Source organism: Dipodomys ordii, unplaced genomic scaffold, assembly GCF_000151885.1.
Source record: "Dipodomys ordii isolate 6190 unplaced genomic scaffold, Dord_2.0 Scaffold286, whole genome shotgun sequence".
Taxonomy (NCBI): Eukaryota; Metazoa; Chordata; class Mammalia; order Rodentia; family Heteromyidae; genus Dipodomys; species Dipodomys ordii.
Genome location: NW_012267502.1, coordinates 575,333 through 601,521, shown reverse-complemented (window position 1 = coordinate 601,521; position 26,189 = coordinate 575,333). Strand labels below are relative to the sequence as shown.

The following is a 26,189-nucleotide window of genomic DNA, read 5'->3' as shown; positions in this document are numbered from 1 at the left end:
AGAGATATGCTCCCTGATTCAGAAGATGGCTCAGCCCTTCACCACAGTTTTGGTGAAATAGTAGCCAGGGAAGCTGTCATTTCACACACAAGAAAGACAAGTAGGGCTGAAGTCACAGCTCAGCAGCCTCTGGGCCATTACTGACACCTACTGGCAGCTGAGTCCTTCGACAGGTCACACATAAGTAGGTGAGCACCAGCTCTGACCTGTCCCTGTACCATGTCTCACTGGGCTGGCCCCTCTTTGGGATCAGCAGGGCCACAGCAGACCTCCAGGTAACAAGTGGTCTTGCTTTCCTCTGAACAGTCACCAACCAGTGGTGCCTTGTCCCTTCCTCCAAGGTAGCTGCTCTGCAAGACCACAATGAATTGGTTCTCCACATTCCATTGCTACTTGCTTCTCTGTGGCACACTGGCCAGAGAGCAGTACAGAACTTGGGTCTCAGTGCCTGGGCCCTGTGGCATGCTCATTACCTACAGAGCGAAAGGCCCAGGACCTCAGAGATTGGCTAAACTCTTTCAGAGACTTGTACTATTTCAGGGAGCTAGCATGGCTGCAGGTTCTGGAGACATTATGCCCCTTTCCAGACCTATTAAATATGTTCTGAAAGCATTATAGAGCTGTCTTGACACAAATTTCACAGCCATGCAAAAGTAAAGAACATTAGGCTCATCGCCATGACTTCAGAAACAGGTTGTATGAACATGGGCTCTTCAGGCATAGAGCTGTCCAGAGCCCCGTAGGGACCTGAGTGCTAGTATGAGCTCTATGTACTCACTCCAACCTGTAGTCTAGGCCTCTACAGAGTGAGAAGTGAGAATACAAATACCTCTCAGTGATTCTGAGGGGCTCTGCAAAGTACTCTGATTCTAATAAGTGAGGTGAGCAGGGTAGCAGAACCTTTGGCAGTAGAAAACCATTTTGCTTTGTGATCACATTCTGTTTTGACATTGCCCATGTCATCAAAATGATCATGAAGCAGAAAGAAAACACTGAGTTGTTAGAACAGTAACCTTACCTGCTAACCTCCTACCTGTGTTTAGAATAACTCATCTACACAGTTGCCTGTGTTTCAAGTAGAGTCCTGCTCTGTATTTGGCGCTTCCTGGGCTTTCATTACCTCTTCTGTAAGCAGAGTAAGAGCAGGACTCACCTCTTCAGACAAGAAAAGTAGAAACAGCAAAGCAGGCATGGGCTCCGTGCTGACCTCCTGCCTGCTGTGGGAGTCTCACAGTCACTGGCTGGCAGTGCGCCTTCTAACCACAGATAAGTTTTCCCCATTTTCAAATCCTTTTCCCTGCTTTTTTTTCATCCTGATGGCAGGCTAAGGGGTAGGGGTGGGCAGAGAAGCCAGGGTGTTTCAGACATGAAGACAGCTGGAGCTCTAAGAGGGAATTCTTACAATTACTTTTTTCCCTCAAATCCACTGAAGAGCACTAAGGAGCTCTCATATAGAGAGAGAGAGCGTGAAATGAAATGACTCACTCATTGAATTTTGGAAGTTTCAATTGAAAATCTAGGAAGTACAGGGTAAAATTAAACAGACTACAAGAAAAAGGTAGTCTAGTAAAAGAATGTAGTCAGGCAGGGTAGTCAATCTCCCATTTTAGGAAAAACTTCCAGAAAATGAACAGAAGAGGAATTGTGAACAAGAAATGTCTCAGAATTAGAGGATTGAAGATTTCACATCTGAGTCCAGCCAAGGTATAAAGAGCTCAAGTGATCATGAGATTTAACTGTGCTCAAAAAACCAAACAAACTAAACCAGGAGATCATAGAATCTCCTAGAGACCAAAAACAGACCACGGGCAAAATACTAGGTACCAGAAGAGAGTGGAGAAACAGCTCACACACAACAGGAAGGTGACTATCAGCGTGGTTTGGTATATGTACAGTGTGGATACCCAGCATCAACTGTCATTAAAGGGTACATAGTTCTTAAGAGTATCACTTCTATGTACCCCTTTTGAGGCCTATAAAACAGCAATCAAGAAGAGCACAACCAGGGAACCAGGTGATCCAACAGGTAAAAGGCAGGCCCAGAAAAGCACCTGGTTCTAGGCAAGCTGCATCTATAAGGATAAAGTGCTTTGGACCACTACAGAATTACAGTTGTGGATTCAACAACTGGGAAATCAAATACTGAAAACCAAGCAAATGCAAGTAAGCACAGTGAAAGACCACCCCAGAAACAGGACAAGTAAGGACCTCGTAAAAGGCCTAGTCAACTCTGCTGTCCTAATGACGTAAACACAAATTCATGTGCTAGAAAGTGAGACTGGCAACAAGACAGTGTGCATGCCAAAGATTGTGTGACTATGCATGTATATGTTTGCTTTTGGTTTTGGGTTTTTTTGTTGGTCATGGGGCCTGGGCGCTGTCCCTCAGCTCTTCAGCTCAAGGCTAGCGCTCCACCACTTGAGCCACGCCACCACTTCTGGTTTTTTCTGCTTATGTGGTTCTGAGGAATTGAACCCAGGGTCTCATGTATGCAAGGCAAGTGCTCTACTACTGAGCCACCTTCCCACCCCTTTTTGTGTCCAATACATATGTGTGTGTGTGTGTGTGTGTATGAAACATACAGAAAGGCATAAGAGTAGCATGTATAGGCTATGATATAGGTAAATATAGTGTGTATACAGGTGTACCTTTTATGAAATATGTGAAGGCATATGTGTACACATATTGTCATATGTATACAAGTGCACACATATTGTCATATGTATACAAGTGCACACATATTGTCATATGTATACAAGTGTACGTGTGTGCATGTTCAGACTTGTGTGTGTGCAAGTATATGCATGTAGTTTGTACAGGAAACTGTATGGTACATGCAAAAGTGTGTGTGACATGTGCAGGTATGTATTGATACATATTCAGGGCACTAATATGTGATTTGTGGAATTATGCATATGTGGTATACATACCACATGAATACATGTGTGTTGAGTTTGGTGATGTGTGTGGTATGTGTGTGTGTGGGCATGCCAGTGTGGAATGTATGCCATGTACATCCATGAATGTAACATGCTGGGTGTGAATAAAAGGATACAAATGTGATGAATGCACAAGTATGTGTGTGGAGTCTGGTGTTGTCCAAGATAGGCCTGAACTCCTGAGCTTCAGGAATTCTCTTGCCTCAGCCTCTCAAGTAACTGAAGTCTCTGTGGTTCAGCATTCCAAGCTCTATTCAGTGCTGAGGAACAACCCAGAACTTAGATGCCTGCAGATACTTTTTGGTCAGGTGTTTTACATCAGGCCGAAGGATGGAAAGATCCTTCGTGTCTCTATGGGGCCTGAATCCAGAGTGCAGTAGAAATCTTCACAGACACACTGAAGAACTTTCTCCATGTTGAGAAAGTTCTTCTTCCTGTTGAGTCCAAATAACATGTCAAAGAGCCCAGGACTCCTTCACTGGCAGACTATGAGTGCAGGCTATGAGTGCAAGAGCCATCATATTGTTAAGCCAAGTCTTCTCAAGTACATGTTACCAGTTAGGTAGATGCTATTCACATAAACTTCCGGGCTTGGAAAAGAAAGTGAAAACGGTGGCTTGGGGAAGTCTGTTTTTATTGTCATAAGCACAGGAATGGTTCCAGGTATTTGACAGACAGGGGAAGGGATTAGGGTTTTAATTTCAAAGGTGATAGAAGGGTCAAGAACAAAGCAGAAAGGCAGGTTACCCAAAGAAGCTTCCTTTTCAGGAAGCTACTGTCAGGGTGGGCAGGAGTGAGGGAAAACCAAACACTTGGTCTCACCTTGCATCTGAAGCTGGGGATTAGGGACCTGTGGCCACCTCTGCTGGCCACACTCTCCTCCCCACACCTGGAGGTCCCACAACAAGCCAGAGCAATAGCTCTCAGATGTTTCTGTCTCTTTTAGTCTCTTCCAACCAGGCATATTAGGCTGCTATTGGCCAGAGCCTGAGAAGTGCAGTTGTGGGCTTACACCTGGGTCCAGAAGCACAGTGTGTGGGTAGTAGCTGAGCCTGGAGAGCTGACCCTCTGCTGGTCTTTGGTGCTACTCCCTCTACAAACACTTAGCCCCATCTGTTTTGTTTTTTTTCTATTCCCTTGTTTGGTCAAAGCCATTCCATGAGTCTGCTGGGGAAGGAGCAAGGCTTCTCTTTGGGGATAACTTGTCAGTTCTCTGTGATTTCTCCCTGCCTTGGGAACTTTGCTGGTGATGATGTCCAGCTGTCCCTGTCAGACACCAGAGCTGGCTTGGGCTGAATTACATTCTGCTAGGAGAAGCTCCCGGGATCCACTGGTGTCTCCTTTATGCTCTTCTGTAGATCCGAAAAAGCTGACTTGAGCTTCTTCTTTGCAAGAAGCAGGACTGAGCAGAATTTCAAGCACTGTCTCAGCAGGTTGCACTTGTAGCAGTTGTAGGCCAAGAAGATAAACAGGAAGAGGGACGCAAGAAGGCAGCTGTTGTCATTCGACCTGAGATACATTGTCTTCTCTGAGTGGAGCTGGGGGACTCTGTTGACTATAATCTTTGGTTCCCAGGAATTGGTGGTAGCATGAACTCAGGAGGTAAGATGATGGCCCTAAGGAGGTAGGCATATCGGCTACGATATACCCGGAGCTGAAGGAGAAGATCCATGCGTACATGCTGATGACACTTTAAGGTTACAGTATTGACCTCCATCTTTGTGGCCTATGAATTTGAAACCAAGGGAACACTTTCATCTCTAGGACATAGCTGGCTAGCAGCTGTGAAACTGTATTGCTGCCGATCCTCTCCTCCGACATACACTGGTACTCTCCATTGTCTTCCTCTGACAGGTTGAAGATGAGCAAGTTTTTCCCACCCACAAGACCATATTTAAGTCTCTTGGCTTTCAGTGTTTGATTCTGGAACTTCCAAACCACCTGAGCCAGGTTGGACTTTAGGTAGCACTTAAGAATCACCGTACCACCATGCCTAAAATAATGATGACGCTGTAAACTTCTTTTACTTTTACCTGAAACATAAAGATAAATGTTCACAGCAATAATACTCTCCAACTGCTTTCAGAAATAGGTCAATTCCTATGGATGACTCAAGAGTCTCACCCACTGCAGCAAGATGGATATTCAGAACACAGGGGATAAAATATATGACCAAAAAGCAAGACAAGCCCCAACTAGCAGCCTTCGGGGACAAAAACAACTACACAGCTCTAAGTTACAGAAGTCTCGTTTCTTAAAATTATATTAAGTGAAGTGAGACCTGAAGAAACATAGGTTGCACGCTTTCTCTCTTTTGTTGTAACTAGAATGTGCCTATCAATCTACAAGTCAACACACTGGATGATAGAAAAAGAATCTAGTCATTCACACAGTGAGATCAAAGGATATCACAAAGCCTCCATAGCTGTGTGATATGATCATATAAAAGGATCTTTATCAAAATGAACTCCAAGATATGGAAACAAGAGAGGATTTTTTTTGTTATTTTTCTTTTTGTGTTTTTTTTTCTCCTTTGCCACTCTTTTTTGTTTTTTGTACCTTTTGCCTTGCATGTAAGTTTATCTGTTCAGGGGAGGGTAAAGGGGAGCCCAGAAATGGTGGGACAAGAGTGACCAAATGCATCAGTGATACTGTTGAAAATGAATTATACGGTGGGGGTGGGGGTGGGGGGAGGATGGGAAGGGATGGGAAGGGGAAACAAAGGAGGAGGCTACAATGCTTGATAAGAAATGTGCTCATAGGAGGAGGCTACCATGCTTGATAAAAATGTACTCATTATCTTGCCCATGTAATTGTAACCCCTCTGTACAGTATTTTCACAATAAAAATAAAATAAAAAAAGAAATGTACTCATTATCTTGCCCATGTAGTTGTGACCCCTCTGTACAGTATTTTCACAATAAAAAATTTTTAAAAAGAAAATGAATTATACATCTTGTGGGAGAGGGAGGTCGGGAGGGAAAAAGTGTTCAAAAAGAATGTGCTCATTTCCTGACTTATGCTACTGTAACCTCTCTGTACATCACCTTTACAATGACAATTTTTAAAAACTAGAAAGAGAAAAAGAAAGAAATCCCATTTTTTATCCCATATCCCTGGAAAAACATATCAGCTAGGGAGGCTGAGACTGACCAGCAATGGCAGCTTGAGTTAGCTGCCTTGCTGGCAGCCGCAAGGAAGGCTGGCTGTTGGTGCTAGTCCTACTCTTGCTTTCTTTTTCTCTTAGCATGCACAAAGATGGCTCTCTAATCTGAGAGGGAGGAGGGCTGGAGCTGAAGCATCCTGACCCAGTTCCACATTTGCCTGTAGCCACAACACATTCTCAATGGTCAACTGCAGACAGTGGGATTTTGAAGGGTGAACACCATCAGAACTAATTACAGTCTTAGATGTTTGGAATCAGAAGTACTTTAGATTTCAAATTTGTTTAGATTTTGTAATATTTGAAAATTTGAACTATATATCTTGGGAAAGGGTAGATACACACATATGTGTATATATACATACACATATATATGTATACATACATACATATATAACTTGGGAAGGGAACTAGAGTTTAACCATCCAATTCATTTGTGGTTCAGATGTATCTTAGACACACAGCCTGAAAGTAAATTTATACAATATTTTAAATTTCCTGGATGAAACAGTTTTACAATATGTCATTTTCCACTTGTGGAATCACATTGGCACTCAAAATGTTTCAGATTTGAAGGCTTTGGATTAGAGCTAGTCAACCTGTACTCAAGTACTCTTTTTTTCCTGTTCTTTTTTTTTTTTTTTTTGGTTGTATGGCCTGAACTCTGGGCCTGGGCACTGTCCCTCAGCTCTTTAGCTCAAGGCCAGCATTCTACCAGTTGAGCCACAGCGCCACTTCCAGCTTTTTCTGCTTATATTGTACTGAGGAATCGAACCCAGGGCCTCATGCATACAAGGCAAGCACTCAACCACTGAGCCACCTTCCCAGCCCCCTTTCCTCCTATTCTTAACAACTCACAGTTTTGCTTAAGGAGCTCCAGGTAAGCAGGACATGAAAGGGCACAAGGTGGAGACAGAAAATGAATCCACTGAAGACATTTTTTTAAATGTATGGACCTTTAAGCACTTTTTCGTGAAAGAAAAAGGTAGAAAAGGGTAGGAAAAGGAAAAGGTCACAGCTCTGGGACATGACACATGAGTTTTGCTCAGAATAGAGAAAGGAAAACAAAGCACACAAAAACACAACAGAAGAGAAGCTTCCTGAGATGGCTGAACAGCCTTACTGTTCCTTAAGGGATCATGCAGCGTGGAATCACTCACCAGGGCATGAGGACACCTCACCGCTCATCTCCTGAATCCAAGCCCTGCAACACAAAGGGATCCCCATCATTCACTGTGCACTTATAGGGGTGCATGCTCAAAGGTCCCAGCCTGTACCTGCTGGGCTTCTCGCCCTTGTACAATGCCACACAGGCATCCTCAGATGGGCTCCAGGCACAGTAGGGGTCCCGCGCCAGCACGCAGTCCTCACAGCTGCTGTGCTTCTCGCAGAAGGCCAGAGGGACCTGGACCACTCCTGAGTTGGAGCTGGCATAGACAAACTTCCTACCCTGTGTGTGGGAGACAGAGACAGAACAGATATAAGGTGGATGTCATGGATGGTGGGCACGAAGCCTCTCCAGCAGCTATGGGAATGAGGAGAGCATGTCTCTGAGTGCTGCACAAATGTAGAAAGGAAGCCTCCCAGGATGACAACAACAGGAGACAAGGTCTGATCCAGCATCAGACACCCTGTCAAGGGCATTCCTGAGTAGATATAACCCTAACTTCCCCTGGATCCATTTGAGGAATCTCATTGCTATGCCAGAGTAGAAACACTTCTTGGGGGAAAAGACCCCAAGTGTATGGACACTCCTGCAGACCAGAACCTGTGGCACTGGGCAGGCTGGAAGGAACGTCGCCCAATCTCTGCACAATGAGATGCAGGTAGGTGGCTGTGGAGGTAGATGGCCTGTAGGGAAGAAGGGTCCATCCCAAGGGGCTTCTACCCTTCAGGACATTCAGCCTGCTTCTCCATGACGGGTAGTTCAATTAAGCAAATGGCTCAAATGAAACATGTTTAAATGAAATCAACATGTGACAACTGAGCCACACCTTACAGAGGCTAAGGGAGGAAAGAACAACTTTCCAAACCACAGTGGGCCATACCTGCTTCAGGCCAAGCCTCCTAGTAGATGCTAACATTAGCTGAAAGAACAGGTACAGTCACCCCTTGGTAGCAGCAGGAGTTGATTTTTAGGAACCCCTTTTCCATACTAAATTTGTAAGTGTTCAATGCCTTCAGAGATTGGGGTAACACCTATGCACACCCTCCCCTCGACATGAAATCCTCCCTAGATGATTTATAACACCCAATGCTATCTAAGCACATAAATCACTCTTACACCATTCTGTTTTAGTGGATGATGACAAGGAAAGATTCTACATATGTTCAATCCAGACTCAATAATTTTCTGATTTTTTTTCTATGATTTGTAGAATTGCAAATGGGGAACTACAGATATGGAACCCCGGATGTAGAAAGCCCACTGTATTTATTAGTTACAATCAAGTTCCATCCCCCTGAATCAAGGAAAGTGGGTTTAACATACTCACATACATTATTTGATGATCATCTCCTGGGAGGTGAGGCCTGATCTCCCTGAAACCCTATGTAGGCCAGACATATTGATACATGGGGCAGGGAAAGGACATCTGGAGACATGGACAGAGACCATGGCTGGAGACATACACCTAAGAGGCCCTACTTCTATTGTGTTCTCCCAATCTATAACCTCAGGACTGTGAAGGAAAATGCCAGGCATATCACAAAGGGGCCATGCAGGTCTCAGGAGGCAGGGATAGACAGAGGGGCAGGGCAGACACAATGCCCTATTGAGTCATGGGGTTCAGAAGCAGACAACATGGATGGATTGCGGTATGTACGGCAAATGTGGATGTTGTGTAATGTGATGTATGTGGTTAAATGTGTAGTATGATTCTTGCAGTGTGTGTGTATGTAGTACACACAAATAATATATGTGTGTGGGTGTACCAAATATGTGGTGTGTGGAGTTGCATGTGATGTTGGATATGATGTTCATGGAGAATGTGTGCTATATGTAGTGTAGTGTGTGGTGGGTTTTGTTATGCGTGCTGTTTGATGTATGTGTGTGTGTACAGTAAGTGATTTGTATGTGGTTAGTGTAAAGTGTGTGGTGTGCCAATTGGTGTCTGTGTGTGTTTAAATCTGATATGTATGGTATGTGGTGGGGTACTGGTTATATGAGTATGATGTAATGTAGTAAATGCATGGCATGTTTGTGTTGGATGTAGTGAGTATATGGTGTGATATGATGTCTGTATGATCTCATGTTTGTAGTGTGTGGTGTGTGCATGGTATGCGTGGTGTGTTCAGACAAGAACTATGGCAAGTCTCTTGCCCTGTGCCGTCTTTTGGTAGGGGCAGGTGTAGGCCCAGCTCACAGGTTCTCACTGTGGATGTAATGTTTCATAAGATTTGTGTAACATTCACAGTGACCCAGTGAGGAGGTTCCTTTCCCTCCATTGTATGGTGAAGAATATGAGGCACAGAGCAGCATGTGGCTGGCTGCCCACGGTAATAGGGCCAACACACAGATCTCAGAAAATGGACTTACCTGCATTCTGCTCCTCATTGCTCCATTTCAGCTGTAAAATAGGGTAGTAACACTTTCTACAGCCAGGTGGACATGTGACATATGATGGTAAGCTACAATCAACAGGGGAAACCCAGCACTTCTAACCTAAATGTTCCTGTCCAACTTTCCAGGTAAAGGTTTTGTTATGCTTGTTGGTGGTGGTGGTGGTCATGGGGCTTAAACTCAGGGCCTGGGCACTGTTCCTGAGCTTTTTTTTTTTTTTTTTTTTTTGCTCAAGGCTAGTGCTCTACCACTTTGAGCCACAGCTCCACTGCCAGTTTTTAGGTGGTTAATTGGAGGTAAGAGTCTCATGGACTTCTCCTGCCTGAGCTGGCTTATGAATCATGATCCTCAAATCTCAGCCCCCTGAGTAGCTAGGATTGTAGGCATGAGCTACCAGTGGCTGGCCCTGCAGTTTTTATAAGTTGAACAGAAAAAAAAACTTATTTTATGAGCTATAAAAAGTTTATGGCATGCTAAACTCAGAGTCTACCAGGAGGCTTGCTCCTCTATGTCTTCTCCAAGCTAAATGGAGCTACAGGCTAAGTTAAGGGCCTGCAGGCCAGTCTTCCAGCCTCTAACCCTCCAGAATCCAGTCAATTTCTTAACAGAAAACATTTGTAGTCCCTGGTTCAAGAGGAAGTACAGTGTCAACAGAATGAGGTGTCGAGCATCCTATTGTTTCTCTTAGAAGTTCATACATTGACAAGTCTTCATATGACATGATATCTAGCCAACATAGTCTGATCTCACTGGTTCAGAGAACAAGAACATTCATTTTCATAATACAAGGTCTATCTCACCTTGATACTGGCCTCTTGCCCTAAGGACTCAGTGAAATTTTGTCTCCCTAGCTCTGCCTTCTTCCATTCCAAACTTCAGATCTCATAATCACAGAATAGCTTTGTGTGTGAGTCCCTAGCACATCAGGGCCAGGAAGAGAAGGGTGGCCAAGACTAGCTGGGCCAGTATCTATCACATCACAGACCTATAAAGCCATTCAGCAAGGCAGCCACCAGACCTACTGCCTGGGCCCCTTACCTCCTTCGAAGACAGCAGTAGGGTTTGAACTGGTTCCGAGTTCTGGAAAATCCGTGTCTCTTCAATGATATGCATGCTATTCTTGAGGCTGACAGCTTTGTGGAGGGTGCCCCAGTCTGCAAGGCCAAAGTCACAGTGTCAGTGAGGCAGCCCCAGAGGGACATACCTAGCTCACCAAACCAGGGTCACTTCCAAAATACTCTCAATGAAGTACTGAGATTAAGAGGACAGTGTTGCATAAGGAACAAAAGGAAAAGCCTTTGACAAACAACCTATTAGAAACTCAAGTTGCAGATTATTCTTTTTTTCTTATAAAGCTTAATCCTTGGTTCATGGTTGATCCCAACAACCCTCATGAACAAAGGTGGTTCCTGGGCTCCACTGGCTCTCCAGGGACTTATCTCAACAGGGCTCAAGGAAGGCACCAGAACATACAAGTCAGCTGGGAAGCTCTCAGGGTTGGCTTGATGCCCTGTCAGCTGCTGTGGCAGGAGTACTGGTCCTAGAGTATAAAGTGAACAGAAGGGGTGCTCCCCACAGGTCAGGACCCATCTCAGTCTGGCTTCTCCCAATGCCAGGAAAAAGGCCTCCCCGCAGCACTTAGGAAATGCCAGGGTGCTCAGCGCTCACAGTCGCTACATGCAAGGGTATCACTCCATTTCCACAACAAGGACTTCATTACAGAAGCCTATTCCAGATATAGGCCAAGACTTCCATGTTCAAACAAGCTCTCTAGGTGGCTGATGGTCACAGAAACCTGGAGGCTCAGGTGCCATAATTCTTTCATGCTTCCACCACATGGCTTACCTAAAGAGAGATGTCTGATCTACCCACAAAGGATTTTAAGTATACTTCCAATCATTTACCCAGGGATACAGACTCGCTGTGACTGTGAAGCCCTCAGAACCCACCTGTGCTGATGAACATGATGTCATAGATGGTTCCATCCAGGGCTTGGGTCCTGTCCACCACGATCTGGGTGTAGTTCACATCTTTTTTGACTAATTTGGGCCTGTTGTCTACTGGAGTTACTGAGTCATCCATCAAAGGGTGTTCTTTAACAAACAACAGTGTTCTGTCTGGTAAATTCCAAGAGCTGGTATGATTGGCTGTGCGTACCTTGCTGTTGACACACTGTGAGGGCAAAATTTCTCCTGGTTAACATGCACAGCCATCACTGAGCAAGCACAGCCTCTGGATTCTCATCAGCTGTAGCACTGAGGGCCCCACACTGACTGTCTTCAAAGAAGGGTGACAGAGAATACCTAAAGGGGCCTCTTCCCAGGAGCCGGAGGACACAATTTTAAATCACATCCACAAAATGTGACTGGTCTTGACACATAATCAGGGGAAGAATTATCAATAAACTAATCTCCAAGCTTTGGAAATTAAAGACACTTTTATAATAGCTTTCCATAAAGATAAGGATTCTGACAAACATTGATGAAAAACAAAACTTTTTTTTCTTCTAGAGGCCATTTGAATATTTATAACATCATTCTCCAGCCATATGATATTATCAATAATAGGCTAGAGGCAGCCAATGAGAGCTGACTGGAAGCATTTATGGTTATCCCATCATGCACCAAATAATTTTTCAGATTGTACATGACCCACAGACTGGACATTCCCAACCATGATGATAGAGAAAGAGGGAAAAAATGGTGCCAGTTTCCTCAAATTTGGGACCTTTCCAAAGTTCATGAGTACAATAAACTAATTTTTCAGTGTCCACAAAAGAACTGATGGTGTCTGGTCAGGGCCAGGCATCCAGAGCTGGCGTGGGGTGGGGAGGGGGGGCCCCATTTACTACATGACAAATGAGTGGGCAGCCAGATCAGCCTAAAACTCTTTATTCTTTTTGTCTAAAATTGACCATTTTTAGGAGGGAAAAAATTTGACTCCTATTGACTAGTGGACAGAATAGCTCCTGACAGTAAAAATCACCAGTAGAGAAATTGCGTCTTTTTCTGCAGGAAACCAAACTGTATTATGCAAATTCAGTTCCACAAAATAGACAGTAGCACATTGCTTTGGGAAGAGCGTTCTGAGACCTGTTAAACAATACACAGCAAAGGGTCAGGCTTCCCTCTTCAGTTCTCAGGCCCAGTGGCTGCCTGGCATGGTATAGACTCATGGTGGCCAGGAGACTCACTTTCTAGGAGGCCCTAGCATTTGTGAGATGTTATCATCAGGGCCAAGACCCTTGAACAGGAAGAACAACCTTTCCCTAGAGCCCCTGCCCTGCTCACCGCTCCAGGCCGCGGAGTGGGCACCAGACCATAGTAGGGTACCCACTTGATGGGAGACTGGCCCACTGTGATGCTCTTCATGAACTTGCCATGAGAGAAGACTGCCTCTACCACGGACAGTGTGTAGACACAGACTGCCGACAGCCCTATGTTATTCCTGCAAAGGAGAGGCTGTGTGAGTGCATGACGTGAAGCGGGGCACTGGGGAGGGCATATATCCCATTTACCCAGGGCACACTTACAGCTGTGGGGTGAAGAGTGCGTAGAACATGGGTTCCTTGAGGTCTGGGGCCTTCAGTACAAAGACATCTTGTAATATGTTGAAGGTCAGACCCATATCTGTCTGGGAGCAGATCAGCTTGGCCTTCAGGAAAGAGGTCCACTTCTTCTGCAAGACCTTCCAACCACCTTGGTCCCCCTAAGACACAAGAGACAGGTCATGGTAAGAGAGCCTAGATGGCTCATAAGCAGGTATTGCATATGGGGTGTAATAACCACCTCACTAGCTCACAGCATGACCTGGACAAGCCTTGCTGAGTGAAAGGAAAGTAGATAGTGCTAGCTAGCTCAGATCACACTTTCTGGATCAAATTAAAACAAAGCAGATAAAACTCCTCTCTCTTAAAACTCATCTAATGACAACTGAAACAACTACTCTGCGGCACTCTGAATGAGCTCTGACACAACAAGACTGGCTCTTGGAGTGTGAGAATCTCCAAACAACCTCTAAGTGAATCATAAGGGCCTGGTGGGTGGCAGGCAGTCTCTAGACATGAAACCTATCTTGGGTGAATGTGTGAATTTCCTCTTTGACAGATCCAAGCCTCCACTTCCATTCTACCTGCTGACATATAGTAGAATGAAGGGCCTACTAAGTTGTTCTTAAACAAACACTGTGCAGTGGCCAAAGGAGTGAATTCTCAAGACTTCATGGCTGGGAGAGAATACAACTGATCCACCTTCTCTATGGTTACCTTCCCACGGTTTCAGATACAGAGTCTGAGAGTCTGTTCTATTTATCTAATTTTTATTTAAGTTATTTTTTAAATTTTTTATTTAATTTTTAATTAATTTATTTTATCTAACGCATAGACTAAACTTTATCATAGGTATATATGTGTAGGAAAATAGCACATATGGATCCAGTATTGTCTGTGGTTTTAAGCATCCACTGGGAATTCTTAGAATGAATGTTCCATGGGTCATGGAAACCAGTGAACTGAAAATGTGCATGCCAAAGAATATGAAATGAAAGAGTCTTTGTTTATTTTGGACACGCTGAAAACCCACTCCATTCTCATCTCTCCTATGTAATCACAGAAAGACAAATGATGAAGTGTGTAAGAAGCCCTTATTTTTCCTTCTGATGTTTTAGCAGAGGAAATTTCTAGCTTGTCAGTGGCCATTTGTCTCATGGGCTTCTGAGTCTGTGTGCATGAGATGGCATTCCGGCCTCAGTCCAGCAGTGAGAAAAGGTACAGGACCAGAATAGGATTCTGAGGGGACACAGAAGCCTTACCAAGCCTCATAGCATGAATTTGATGGAGTGGGTCTTAGCCACTATGCAAAGCCTTACCCTAGAGCTAGGTGTCAAGATCAGCCAAAGTAGGTCCACCCAGCTATGGAACTGCAGCAGCAGTGGAGAATGAGGGCACTGACACCTTCAGGTTGGGCTGCTGCTAGAATGCTTCATTTACCTGCCGGCAGCCCTGGACTTGCATTAAGCACCCACCATGCAAGGCACCAGCCTGGCCTGAACACTGGTGGTACATATCTCTGCAAGAGGAGGAGTGAGACAACCATGGGTGAAGAGCAACCTGGGCACTGAGTGAGCCCTGGCTAGAGAAGATCTAGGCAAACAACTCAGGTACACACAGCATCCACTTTCTGCTTTGTGTGATGGGCTGTTAAAGGAAGTGCGGCAGTTTTGTGTATTAGTGGCATGAGATCTTTGTTACTATGAGGAGAGATTCTAATAAGGATCACCACACGGAAAGACCACTTGGCAACTGGAAATCGAATGACTTCCATGTGGGATAAATGTCTGACCACTGCAGCTAATTGTCTTTTGTGGGTCCTGATGTTATATCTAAGATGTCACCCTGCCTTCTCTAAGATGCCAGCTAAGCTACCCTTGAGATTTGCTAACTCTACCCATGGCCGTTCTCTGGTGCTAAGCATCTGCTTTTAAGAACATCCTTGCCTCAAATCTCCACACATATACATCAAGCTTAGAACCTGACAAACATTTAAGTGCAGTTCTCGCTTCTTAGCCTTCAGTTTTTGACTCGTTCATTCTTGAGTTGACTGAGCTCCCTGAGCACAATCCATAAAACCTAACTTTTTCTACAATTCTGGGAAGACTAAGGGCAGTGCTTGAAAACCACAGGCTCATGGGGTGCAGGCTGGGTACCATTATCACCTTAGTCCCCATGAACGCTATTGGCAAGGGGGAGAGGTTCTGATAACAAATACATGGCACCTGCCAGGCCTCCCAACAGTGAATGCTATTGCAGGAGGGGATTAGGTAGCAGAAAAAGGTGCATTTCCAGGCCTGATCCTACAGGACAGGAAGACTAGGCTAGCAGGGCAGTACTTACCTTGCACACTCTCGCGATGCGGGGGATCTTTAACTTGGAGACAAAGTCATACTCCACAGACACTTCGGTAAAGAAGAAGTAGATCTTGTCATCATCACCCTCGGAACTGTTGGAGCTTTGTCGGATTACATCAGCAGAGACAAAGCTAGGGTCTGCAGAGACATGACACCGACCGGATTGTCCTTACATTTAGAGTGTGTCACTGCCTGCTCCCAATGGTGTCACAGGCAGTCAGTGCAACCTTGGGGCTAGGGACTTCCCTACAAGGACATCTGGAGTGTATGCACTATGTTGGAATCAAACTCCAGAGTTAGGAATGATGATTGTGTCATGCCTGGTCATGCCAGACTCAGAAAGATGGCCCTGATGCTGGTCCTGAAAGACAACCTCTCCACTAGAATTCAGAGCCTCTTCTGCTCTAAACAAGGGATTCAAACCAATTAACTGTAAAAGAAGCAGTTGCTCTAAGACTCTGGCCCACTCTCAAGAGACGTCTAGCTGCCTCTGCATGTCAGGCCACAGTCACCACCCCCAGAGAGGGAATAGAGGCTGTAAAGAGGCCAAAAATCTCTCTGGCCACTACCTTCAGGAAAAAGCCAATGAGAAGCCTCTTACTACCTGCTCCCAAAGCTGGGCATAAACCAGCTATCATCTGGAGGTAGCAGGCCCTGGAGGTGCGGCATAAAACCTGGATTTCTGATGTCATGCCCAAATAACTCCACATCCCAATGTGACAAATTTGAGTTTGCCACTTACCATCAAGTGTCAATTACTGAAATCTCTCTACTCTGTTCTCAGAGAAGGAGGTTAATGCAACCTTAAAGTAGTGCTCTGTTAACATAGAACAAACCAAACAGGATGCCCTGGTTTCTGGAAGGGTCCCTGAAAAGTTCCAGTTAGCTGCTAACAGTTCAGGACACTGGGAGCTCAAGGAACACTAGAAGAGAAGTGAACCAATGCCCACCCAGTATGCATCTTACTATCTTACCATTACAGAACATCTTACCATACAGCCATTGGATGTTTTGTTCTGTCCGCAAAGCACTGTGGGAAGGATTTCGAGAGATGATGTGCTCGGTCCCTAAAAAATTGTATGCTGTCCCAGAATAAAGCTCTCCATCTTCAGTACCCCAGGAACAGGGAGGAGATGGAAAAAAAGAATCAGAACAACTCCTTCTCTGTGGCATCAGGATCAATTTCTTTGTAACTGAATTAAGTCCCTCTGTAGAAGATGAAGTTTTCCATCTGCTGGAATGCCCTTCTAGTTCTTACAGCTATACCTTTTCTTTGGAATAATTGTAGCTGCCACATTCATTTGCACCATGGACTTAAAAGTATTGACTGAATGCAAGCAACAACTTCTCAAATCCCATAAAAGAATAACAAATGCTCCCTGCTACACCAGGTTACACCTGACAAAATCATTCCAAGTTGAAACCTCTGTTACTCGAAACACAGGTTATTTCCCTTTGATGCAAACAATATAGCTTACCTCACCTAATATAAATGTACTCAGAACACTTACATCGCATGTAGGAAGGCCCATTCGCCTCACTCAAGGCCTGGTTTGAAATCAGGTGCTGAGAATATGGGGAATACTCTGAATACTGCACTAGAGGTGAAGACTGAATGACACTGTACAGTGTACCTTACATCATCATAGAGTAGAAAAATTATAAATGGAATTATTCCATTTATAATGGGGCCTGCATAATTGTAAATATCTATAAGACTTACAGGCCACTGCTGAGATGAGACCACAGTAGGCAGCTCAAGTTTCTGTGGCTAACCTCTCTCCCAAAGAAGAATGTCTTAGAGTGATTGCCAAAAATGGATGCAAAGTAGTGTGCTATCTCAGTAGTGGCTATCTCTTTGAATGATGAATTCAAAACTCTTCTTAAGGAGTCTGTGTCAAAGGATAAATACCTACTCTTGGGAGAGACCAGGGCCAGGCACTAGTGGCTCACAACTGTAATCCTAGCTACTCAAGAGGTTGAGATATGAGGATCACAGTTCAAAGACAGCCCAGGCAAGAAAGTCCATGAGTTCTTACCTCCAAAATGCTACCCCCCAAAAAAAAGACAGAAGTGGAGCTGTAGCTCAAGTAGTAAAGTGATAGCTGAGCAAAAGAGGCTCAGGGACAGTGCTCAGGCTCTGAGTTCAAGCCCAAGCCCCAGCACACACACACACACACACACACACACACACACACACACACACATTGAAATCAGAGGCCCAGCACTGGTGGCTTACAGTTGTAATTCTAGCTACTCAGGAGGCTGAAATCTGAGAATTATGGTTCAAAACCAGCCTAGGAAGGAAAGTCCATGAGACTCTTATTTCCAATTAACTATCAAAAAGCCATAAGTAGAGCTCTGGCTCAAGTGGTAGAGAACTAGTCTTGAGTGATAAAGCTCAAGGACAGTGCCTAGGCCCCAATTCAAGCCCCAAAACTAGCCCACACACACACAAAGAAATGAGACCAAGGAAGAAAGACAAAAGAAGGAACAGGAGCTAGTGTTCTATGTAAGGATGTAACACTAGGTCATAACCTTCAGAGAGGAGAAAGCCTGAGGAGAAGAACTCACCAACCATGATGGATGTGTGGCTATGCGCAGGATCATAGGGACACTTGCCTTTCCCATCTTCATTTTTTCCCAGAAACTCAAAGGATGTTAAGTTCTACCATTGAATAAAAGCAAAGGCATCTTAAGACTTCTGAGTTTTCAAGTCCACCACAGCCAAGCTGCTGGAGTCTAGGCACCTGGAGGCATTTGTCAGCAGTTCATTTTCTAGAATGTTTCTCTAGTCCCAAGAACCACCTGAACCCCACCTTGGGCCACACTTTGGTTGTGGACAATAAGGAACAGAGGAGCCATGTAGGCTGCTTTTCACAGCCTGGTAAAGTTACCTTATTTTTTTGGTTGGTTGTGGGGCTTGAACTCTGGGCCTGGGTGCTGTCATTGAGCTCTTCAGCTCAAGGTGACTGCTCTACCACTTGAGCCACAGCACCACTTCTGGTTTTCAGGTGGTTAATTGGAGATAAGAGTCTCATGGACTTTTCCTGCCAGGGCTAGCATTAACCGTGATCCTCAGATCCCAGCCTCCTGAGTAACTAAGATTACAGGTGAGAGCCACCGGCACCCAGCTGGCCTGGTAAAGTTTTACAGATAAGAATCACTACCCCATTGCTCACATGGCTGGCCTGAGGATAACCTCATGCTTTGGGGTACAAATCATCTTAGGCCTCCTTAAAGTCCTCCATTTTTCTTTAATCACTGCTCAAGTGACCCACAAGGAAAGTCCCCGGTCTTACCAGGTAGTCACAAGTTGGCTTGAAGGCATTGGTCCCACATACATAGAGGGAGCTGGCATTGAGTGGTTGAAGCACCTGAATGTAGTTGAGGCATTCTGTCTGTTGGGAGATAAGAGTCAACTGACAATGAAAGCACTAGCAATGTCCAAACTGTGAGGCCTGTTCTGAGCTTCTCTCCTTTCCTCTTCATACAGTGACCTACTTGTTCCATGGAATGGATTGTAACATTTCAGGCACCTGCATATACCTAAACTATAAGCTGAAGAGTATAATTTTATCTCTTCTATGTCCATAGGATACACAATTACTGGGTCAATTTCAGTATCACTAATTGACACTCGACAAAGACCAGGGGACCAAAGCAAGCACTGAGTTGACCTCAAAATTGTACATTGCTACCTTGCTATAGACATTGCTATATTATATATGTAGCTATAGTATATACATTATGTTACATATTATATTATAAATAATATGGCAATATATAAAAATGTATGTATAAATATTTATATATCACTATATGAATGTTATATATATATATCACTAAACACAAACCATATATATACATATATATAACATATATATATATATATATATATATATATATATATCACTAAACACACATCATTCATTTGGTTGGCCAAATTGCCAAAGACTACATGTCATAGAAGGCTTCTGCCTTCCAGGACCCACTCTCCACATGTGTACACAAAACTAGAAATAGCTTTCTCACCACCCAGCCCCACCCCAGGCAAAAGGCTAGCCAAGAGGTAGTGTTTCCAGCTGTAATTCATAAAGGCCACAAGAGGAAAACAAAGGCGCCATTTAGGAGCCTCCATGATATTTGGGGGAGTGCTATAGTCTGAAATTATTTTAAATCAGGCCCTTCCTTTTGCTATAACTGGCAGGGAGGGTGCAATTCATAATCACCCCTACTCCACATTGCAGGGGAAGGCTCCAGGACATTGTCTGGTGTCCACACAGAGTGGGCAGTGCCAAGAGCTGATTCGCTCGACTCTAAAGACCGTATGGTCCCTGCAATTCCATCAGTGCCTGCTGTCCACATACTTCCTCAGTGAACACTGGATGTAGAAACAAATGCTTTAGCACTTTCCTAAGAAAGTTTAGCAAGAAAATACATTTTAAAACTAGAGTTTCAAAACTAGAGTTTTCCCCAACCCTGCTGTCATGAGCAATGGTCAGATCCGACTAGGTAGGCACTCACAGTCTTAGAACCTGGACATGTGTCTAGCACCAGCAGAGACACAGTGGCACAATGGATAGATGGTGACTCGGGGCTCTTAAGAGAAAGGAGAGTCTCATAGAGATCCCTAGATAGAGAGCATGCTTAAGGGCCTATGGGATGGGACTCTGCCCAGAATTTCCAAATCCGGGAAATGTCTCCAGATCTCAATCTGTAGACAAGACCCATCAGTCCAGAATCTTATACCACATGTTGGTGGGCATCAAAAATAGTTTCCTGTAGTCAAAATCTCAAGCTTTTGATAAACCCAATTCATACAAAGGAGAACATTTCCACTTCTATTTCTTGAGTGCCTCCTATGTCTGGCATCCGCTGTGAATGCCCACCCCCAGTTAGAAGCAGAAGGAATGAATTTCCCCAGGCTCTGTGGCCCAACAAAGCTCATCAGGACCACTCAACCACACACCACGACCAGCTGCAAACAGCTATACTCGTGATATTAGACAACTAAGGAGAACATGCAGGGTTTTGTAACTGGTGAAAGCACTTACCTCTCTTGACTTTCCCTTTTTGGTACATTGTACTTTTTTGTCCTCAGAGACATTCCAGTACACCTGTTGGAAAAGAACAAATGGTAAGTAAAAGGTGAGATCAGATATATAGCTTAAAAAACACATGATGGAATTCAGAGCCCAGCAGTCTCTAAATTGGGGTACAATCTCAGCTTGAGAAGGAGGGCCATCTGGGGCCTTCTTGAACTTTCTGATTATGACCTGAAATAAGGAAGACTCTTATAGCTCTCTTGCCCACTACAGAAGAACAGCAACAAGTAAAGTATTCAAAGTGGGAAAAAATTACTTTTGTCAAGAATATAAAACACTGGAATAGGGTTTTTTTAAAATCATTTTTAAAGTGGCTGGTTTGGAAGAAGATGCATGGCTCAAATAGTAGAATGCCAGGCTTAAGAAAAAAGCCAAGCAAGAGTACTCAAGCCAAGCCTTGAGTTCAAGTTCCAATACTGGCACACACACACACACATGCCTGCATGCGTGTACACACACACACACACACACACACATACACACACATACAATATAGTTGACTGATTGACCGACACGGACTAAGGTATAGTATCAGTCTAGGTTCCCATCAGAATGGATACAAATATGTGGTATATCTACATATTTATTATATCTATATTATTCAACCATAAAGAACAATGAACTCCTGTCATTTTGAGGAAAATGCACTGAGCTATATTATGTTAAGTGAAATATCCAGACATAGAAGGACCAGATACATGTTCTCTAACATATGTGGAGTCTAAAAATAAGCAAACTAAAAATACAATACTGATTTCTGCAGTATATTAATTAGGGTAGGTGGAAATGGCTGGATTTGATGTGCACACTGTATAAATGCTTTGGAAATTTTTTTTTTAGGTCCGATCGTGGGGCCTGAACTCTGGGCCTGGGCGCTGTCCCTCAGCTTTTCAGCTCAAGGCTAGCGCTCTACCACTTGAGTCACAGCACCACTTCCGGCTTTTTTCTTTTTGCTTATGTGGTACTGAGGAATCAAACCCAGGACCTCATGCATGCAAGGCAAGCACTCTACCGCTGAGCCACCTTCCAGCCTCTGCGTTGGAAATTTTAAATGAAACAATAACCCCTTTATATAATACCTTAGTAATAACAATAAAATTATATTTTAAGAAAGATTAAAATTTGTTTTCTAAACAAGAAAAAATAATATGTACAATTAATACAGGCTAACAATGAAAGTAATTTTGAAATCCACTTTTTAAAAGGCAGCCTTGAGGTTGACTCGGTAGGAAGGATTTCTTACAAATGTGTTGGCAGACAGTGACAGTGTTAACCACAGTGTCGGCTCAGCACCATTTGCTGAAGGATCCATGTTGATACATCTCCCTAACCTGAGCTGGTATTAGGTTGTGGCCCACCTTCCATGGACACCACAGGACAGAAAGCAGCACAAGATAGAGGGGAAACAAAAGGCCCTAAGCTCCTGCTATGGCCTTCCCTAAACAACCATCACTGTCTCCTAAACGTTAGGACATTTCTGACTACTCTGAGATGTATACAGGTGTGGAGCTCAGCAGTCTGAAAGCACACAGAGCTGCATCTGGAAAGAGAAGCCCAGGTGAGGGGCTATTCAAAACTAATGCTGTGAGTTTCCACCATGACCTTGTGCCAGCCACACTCATACATGGTGGCAATACAGCCACTGGGACACACAAGAATGGAATAAGATCTTAACTGGGCTGGGAGCAGGTGGCTCACGCAGGTATATCTCAGGAGGCTGAGATCTTAGGATTGCAGTTCAAAGCCAGCCCGGACAGGAAAGTCTGTAAGACTCTTATCTCCAAATTAACCACCAGAAAATGGGAAGTGGTACTGTGGCTCAAAGTGGTAGAGTGCTAGCTTTGAATTGAAGAGCTCAGGGATAGTGCCCAGGCCCAAAGTTCAAGCCCTACAACTGACCAAAAGAAAAAAGATCCTAACTGGCAACTTCACTCCAAATCTACAAAGCACCTACCTATATGAAACCACATAAATGGGACTGAGCCTAGGTCACATTTACAGTGTTTACACTAAGAACTTCTGCCAGGCAAAGCCCTACCAATGTGATCAGGGCACACAGTTCAGAAGGTGGGAGGCACCGAGAGGAGGGACTGAATCTTCTTCTCCCTGCTCATGGCAAGCTCGGTACCCAACCCAGCCCCAGAGGAGGATGTAAGAAGAGGTCCAGGTTAGACACTGTCACCATGCAAGGGGCAATGTCAAGGCTAAGATGTAAGACAGGAATACAAAACAAACTTGAAGCTGCAATGATAAGACCAGACTTACGTCCCCTGGATTCAAATTAATTGTATGAATAAACAAAAATATCCATGAGCAAGATGATGATGGATTTGCTGGGTGCTTTTTTTGGTTTATTCAGACAAAAAAAGGATCCTCTTCCTTAAGAACTGAAGAGATAAAGGCAGGACTGGGATTTGCCTCCAGGCCACTAGCGCCAGAGAAGGTTCCAGGCAGGAGGGAAGCCTGACCTATGGAAGTAACATGGGTGTCATCTTGGCATACCTATACGTCTTATTCATAGACACAGCACAGTGAATATCTATCCATCAATCAAAGCAGGGAATAGGCAGGGAATAGAATACAGGGGGTGATACAATAATGAAATCCCCCCATAGAACTAATATAAGCCAATGAAAGGCAAAAAGGGTGAAAATGGAGGGGAAGGGAAGGAGCAGGCTGACTAAACTTCTGGATACCAAGATAGGGCTGAATAAATGCAAAGTTAAGGGGCATTCTGGGAACAAGAGGCTCCCCACCGCTGCAGGTCTGCATGGCTCTTGGGGAGTGGGGCTCAAAACACACCTCATGCTGCTTCTGAGAGATGTTGAGTGCATTCACCGCAAAAATGGCCTCCCGGGCGCCCACATACAGAGTGTCCTTGTGCTCACTCAGAAGCAAGACCGAGTAGTTGAAGACGCCTGGCTCGTGAAACCACACCAAATCTACCTCTGTGGGAAGCAAAGGGAACCATCAGATCCAGGAAAGGGGGTCAGAGGCAAGGAATTGTTAAGCTTACTCAGATCTAATAGCCCCATTCAGTTACAGCAAGCATGATGATGTGCAGGCCTGTGAGGACGGAGCATGTAGGCTTTATCTGCTCATGCGGCCTCCAGAGCACACTGCAATGCTGCCACCAAGTGTATAAGAGAGGTAGAGCCAGGATCTGCAGCAGGTGTTTGACCCAAAGTTGTACAGCTGACTCCCTTTCTTGTCTCTAAGTCCTGCCAAGTTCCAAGAGCCCTACTGAGTGGCCTCCCATAGGATCCCTAGCCAGACACCTTCACCTGTGCATCCTCCCCATCTATGTGTCTCTAATCATCCACAGATTAGGTCTAAACATTAGATTAGGTCTAAATCCTGAATGTAACAATTCAGGATTTTTTTCTGAAACAGGTGAACACCAACTTTCATTCCTATGATGTAAAATACCTGTTTAAGGAACATTCTGCCTAAGAGCTAAGACTACAGCTATGAGCTATCACCTTTAGGTAAGCATTGTTTTTTAAAGAATCTGTCTTATCTTTCTTGCTTTCCTGTCATCAGTCTGAGAGCTTGTATCTTGGCTTCTACATAAGGCCAGGCATCTACTTGATTGAACAGTCAAGGGGGTCAGGAAGTGTCGTGAGCTCCTGAAAGCATGTCACTTCCCTCACATTCTGATCTCTCTGCCTTCAATGCCACTTAAGGCCTGTGTCACACTCATTCTGGAATCCAGACCCTGAATGTCTGCTCTTCAAATACATGACTAATTTCCATGGAGCTGATGTCTTGATGTAGCTCAATGGTTCATTATATAGTTGTTCTCAAACTATGAGGCCTTAAGAGCATAAATAACACTTGAATGATTTCCCTGAGTATCTATCACAGTGCCTAGCACAGATGTCCAAGAACCTATCAAAATGCAAACCAACACCAAACAGGAAGAGCCAGGTGCTAATTAGAACCAGGTGCTCTAATTTTCCAAAGCAGAGGGGCCAAGACACAGGTCCTGGGAAAGGAACTAATCATAGCTGAGACCAGCAAGCAAGAAACACTCATTCCCAAGCTGTATTCATCTCATGCTTCTACCCAAGTGTGTGGAGCAGGCACTTGCTTGTGCCAGGCAGAGCCTTGGCCATTACGGAGTACTAGGAAGGAAGTGTCCTTAAGTGATCTCCAATTCAGATATCAATGGGAATCTCATGGACCATTTCTCAGTCATCAAAGCATCACACTAAACAGTTGCATGCACTCTCAATGGTCACACAAAGACATCAACAGGTCAAGTGCTGGGTGCCCAGTATCCACCCTAGTGTCCCAGCTGGTCCATTCCCCTCCCATACTACAATCACCTGTGCAAATTTAGCTCTCACCTCCCAGCTCCCAGGTGATGCGGGGTCTGGGTGCAAATGATACTACTGTCCCGCATGCCACCATCAGGGCTATGAGAAGCCCCCTGATGGGGCCATTCATCCTCATAGGGTTGGAACCTTGTGTGACTGCCCTTCAGCAAAGTAGGCTCATGGGCAGCAGGAGGCTACCGTGTGTGTCAGTTCAGAGGCACAGGGTCAGCAGATCTGCTCAGAGCTGGAAGCAGTTGGGTCCACAAGAACCCAAATATCCTCGTCCAGGTGAGAAGTTGCCACTCTATCCTCCTGGGAATCAGAGGCCAGTGGTGCTTCCTTATGGCCTATAGAGGAAGAAGGAAAAGCCAGGTCATGCTTTGGGAGCTGAGGCTACCCGCTGTTCCTGCTCCTCGGTGGGCCCTCAGCTCTCCTCCACCACCTCTCTCAATCCATCCTCCTCAATCCATCTGCTGACAACTAGTAGGCATCAGAGAGAGGCTCCTGGGAATAGCCACATGCAGACAGAGGGCATTTCCAGAGCCACAGGAACTCATTGCCACACTTTCACCCCTCCCCGACCCCCTGCCAGCCAACCCACATCATGGGCCATACTCATAGGAGTACCTGGTGCAGACTGCAGGGATGCTAGGCAGACAGGAACAGCTGGCCAAGGACCAGATTCCTTCCTATGATGGCTATGTGCTGCTGGTAGACAGATGCATGCAAAGAGCACAGAGTCTGGGTTTGTTTCCTTCAGAGATCCTGGCTCCCCATTCCTGTAAGGCCAAACAAAACAAATGGCCAGTGAGACCAAAAGGCCAGAGAGTTTAAGTGCATATGCATGCACATAAATGTACACAATCCATACAAACATGCATATGTGTGTGCTATACATACAAATGTTAGTTATGCATCCACATGGCATTCACACACATGCAAAGCCATACCATGCAGGAGTGGCTGACCTCATGTAGGGAACACAGCTGGCATGGGTGGTATCTGCTCATCTTTAACTTGTCTCAGAAACAGAGGTGCTCAACTCTGATTACTGAACACCACCTAGCCCCTGATATTCATTTCAAGAAAAGATCTGTGCGATTGAGAAATGTAGTAGGCTAAAGAAATGAGGCATGGGGGATCCTGGGGAATTCTCCTGATCCAGGGGCTGTTCTCATACTGAGCATCCAA

General features: G+C 44.7%; 1 pseudogene; it reads right to left on the bottom strand.

The window, feature by feature from the left end:
• Window positions 1-4,068: 4,068 nt before the first annotated feature.
• Window positions 4,069-25,134, bottom strand: LOC106001322 (annotated as a pseudogene).
• Window positions 25,135-26,189: the final 1,055 nt, after the last annotated feature.